This window comes from Adiantum capillus-veneris, chromosome 3 (genome assembly GCF_014529385.1).
Source record: "Adiantum capillus-veneris isolate H3 chromosome 3, ASM1452938v2, whole genome shotgun sequence".
Lineage (NCBI taxonomy): Eukaryota > Viridiplantae > Streptophyta > Polypodiopsida > Polypodiales > Pteridaceae > Adiantum > Adiantum capillus-veneris.
The window spans coordinates 1,792,757-1,796,791 of NC_140933.1; positions in this window are offsets into that span (position 1 = coordinate 1,792,757).

Genomic DNA, 4,035 nt, shown 5'->3' on the forward strand with positions numbered 1-4,035 from the left:
CATAAGAAGACCAAATGCCCACAAGGAAATAACCTAGTCTTTTGGCTATCCCTATTAACTTTTAGAATCGCCCCAATCAAGGATAATAGTTCAAAAATCTTAGAGCACGAGGAAGAAACCCAACCCAAGAAAACACTCTCCCTACAACTCATTTTTGTGCTCAAGGGCCAACCATCAATCCACCTAGATCAACAACAATAAACTTCATTTCAGTAAAGGATGAGATAGATGAACAAGCCAATGTCTATGCTGCCTTGGATCCTAGTAACCTAGATCTTGTAAGCAAAAATATTCACTCAAAGAACCCATGATGCATCAACCTCAACACACAATAATATCCAACGCCCAAAGCGATAGCTTCCATACCCATAGCCAAGCGAACATTGTTGCAAAAGTGATCCCGATCCCAAAGTGTCCCCCCTTGTTATGCCACAAAACGTCCATCATTTGGTTTATGCTATTGAAGTTTCCAAGTCAAGGAAGAGCAGGTGCTCATATCAGTCCACAAATCTCTCCTTACAGATTCACTTACTTGTTGAAGATGAGGAATGGCCATTGATAAAACCAGCTCCTGCCAGTGGTCCATAAGTTAAGTTAATAAGCAAAGAGACACCCTAAAGGATTAAAAGAGATAATCCTAAGAAGTTCTTGAAAAGAAGATGGAAAGAAAAGAGAAAGATAGAGGTGAGATTATTGTAAGAGATGAGGATAGATTACACCTTATATAGATGAGCCAGTTAGCAAAGAATGAATTAGCGTTCCCTAGAAGTTAAAGGTGTAACTTGCAGTTGAAGATTTACCACCTTCCTTTACTATTCCAAGCTGAGGACAACTCTTTCTTTTTGTTGGAAAGCTTGTAAGGGCCTCCTCCTAGCCCTTACTCTTGACCAATGCATCTAAGCCATCAACTTTTAAAAAACAAAAAAAAAAGTTAAGGTAAATTTGGGCTAAATCAAAGCACCAAAGTTTACTCACAATAAGTTTACACCATGGAGACATGGACATAACCAATGCATGAAAAATTGTCTTTTCCTCTTAATAGAATTAGCATAAGGAAAAAGAGATAAGGATAAGGTGAGTAAGTAACTTGTTGAAGAAGTTTTTCTCGTTCAACACTTCTCTCCTCCATTTTGAGGTGCAAACTTGAGAGTAAAGTTGTAGAGGAAGCTTGGGAAAGCCATAGCTAAGCCTCTTTCACACACACCTCCTATAAACACCCCTCTCCAAGAAAATCCATGGCCAAAATCATAACGAAGCTTGCCATAACTTGATGTTCTTCTTCTCATTAGACTCTCCCTCTCCTCTCTCTTAACCCTCAAGCTTTCCATAGCTTGAACCTCCCTTGTCTCATTCCATTCCCTCATTCCAAGTAGCTAAATTGGTGGTATTCAAGTGAAGGTGAAGAAGGCCAACTACATCACCAAGTTCCTTTAATAATCCCCAAAGAAAAGAGAAGACTCTACCATACATACACCAAGGTAATATTTTCTTGTCATTTTCATGCTATTGCATATTTTAAAAATTGGGTTACTTTTCATTCTAACTTAATTCATACTTGAGCTCTCATGTTTCCATCAGCAAAAGCTTTCTTCTTACTTAGAATAATAAATTATTGATGTTTCTTAAACTAACAACATTACTAACCACTAACCACGATGTTATTTCAAGTTCTTTAGAGCACCATGCTAATATGGCCTAGAGAGAGTAGAAAGCACTCTCTTTATCCATAGGTGCTGGAGATCATACTTATTTAAATATTATGCATGATGAGTGGTGACTATTATCTATAATTATCCCTGAACCCTCGCAAAGATTTCTTATCAATTTTTAAAGTTTCTATTTTCCTCTAACCTAAGTTATTGTGTAAAGTTGGAACTAACCTTATATTTCAAAAGTGGCATTATAATTTATCCAAAAGAAGTGCTCTCATGAAAGGTTCACAAATTTTTCTTGATTATGCATTCAAGTCAAATAAAGAAATAGAATCTCCTTTTTCCTCTCTATAAAGTATACATGCGTAATATTTTTAGTGATATAATCAAATTAATATCTAGTTCTCTCAAGAGGAAGTTGAGTTTTGAAATGGTAGTTTTATCATAATAAAAGGAGTTTTCTTTAAAAGAGGATTTCCCATTCCAAGCAAGGTCATCCCCTCTTGTCCTTCTCTTGTCATTTGAAAAACCCCAATTCCTTAAGCCTCTCCTAGCCACCCAATTAATCCTCTCCGGATAACAGAGATATGCTTAATTCCAATCTTAAAAAAGAGTTTATTGATCATTCATACTCCGCACGATGATCTTGATGATGTTGTCTCTCTATTAAAAGAGGACATTCACATGCACTTGGAAGGACAAATGCACAAGAGGCAATTTGCACTTAAACCATTCTCCAATGTTCAAGCACTTCCCACACTTTGGGCCCATCGGGTAGGACCACAATTGGCTCCGTAGATCGGGGTAAGAGGAAAGCTATTGATGTAAGCACAAATCCCTAGATCCCTAATTTTTCAACCCCTGTATCTGATTCCAACCCTCTAAACCGGTTGCAAAATCTAGAGGTGGCCTTGTGTGCGGTGGAGATGGTGCTAGACACCCTCAGAACATAGGTGATGCTAAGCAAGGAGGAGGAGGAACAACTGAAGGAGGAAGTGGCAATGCAGAAGCATAACGTCCAAAAGTACAAGACTCTTTTTTGGAGAACATCCTTCTTTCTCCATAAGTGTGAAAATTCTATGAGTCTATTCAATCCACTGGCTCCGCCTGAACTATCAGCCGTTTGTACAATTGTGATCATATGTGAACCCAAACCCACCTCCCCCTGTTATTTTTGGATTCCTCTGATGGGGAGTAATATTTGTAATGTGGGATCAAGTCCTCCATGAGTGCCAAATGTTAGGCCGAGGGAACCTTAGTAATAGGATGAAACAACATGTTCACGGGTTGGAAAAGCTGCAACTGTTTGTACGATGCGTTGGAAACCGGTCTATAAATCAAATGTGCATTGCATACTATGTATGTATGTAGAGAGGAGACTTATGTACTGAGTGATGGAGATGATGTATTATTTATATGTTCTGTGTATCTGATGAATATGAATATCACTATTGATGTATTAATTATTTTGTTTTTTGTATCTGACTATCAGCCGTTTGTACAATTGTGATCATATGTGAACCCAAACCCACCTCCCCCTGTTATTTTTGGATTCCTCTGATGGGGAGTAATGTTTTTAATGTGGGATCAAGTCCTCCATGAGTGCCAAATGTTAGGCCGAGGGAACCTTATTAATAGGATGAAACAACATGTTCACGGGTTGGAAAAGGTGCAACTGTTTGTACGATGCGTTGGAAACTGGTCTATAAATCAAATGTGCATTGCATACTATGTATGTATGTAGAGAGGAGACTTATGTACTGAGTGATGGAGATGATGTATTATTTATATGTTCTGTGTATCTGATGAATATGAATATCACTATTGATGTATTAATTATTTTGTTTTTTGTATCTGACTATCAGCCGTTTGTACAATTGTGATCATATGTGAACCCAAACCCACCTTCCCCTGTTATTTTTGGATTCCTCTGATGGGGAGTAATGTTTGTAATTTGGGATCAAGTCCTCCATGAGTGCCAAATGTTAGGCCGAGGGAACCTTAGTAATAGGATGAAACAACATGTTCACGGGTTGGAAAAGGTGCAACTGTTTGTACGATGCGTTGGAAACCGGTCTATAAATCAAATGTGCATTGCATACTATGTATGTATGTAGAGAGGAGTCTTATGTATTGAGTGATGGAGATGATGTATTATTTATATGTTCTGTGTATCTGATGAATATGAATATCACTATTGATGTATTAATTATTTTGTTTTGTGTATCTGATGATGATGAATATCACTATTGTTTCGTGTTCTTTGGTCTTGTAAACCTTATCTTTTGGCAATGAAGTATTTCATTTCTTGTTCTGTTCGTTATATTGCCAAGGGTAACAAACACATACCTTGGACAAGCTTTCCCCTCCAATCCTATGTTGA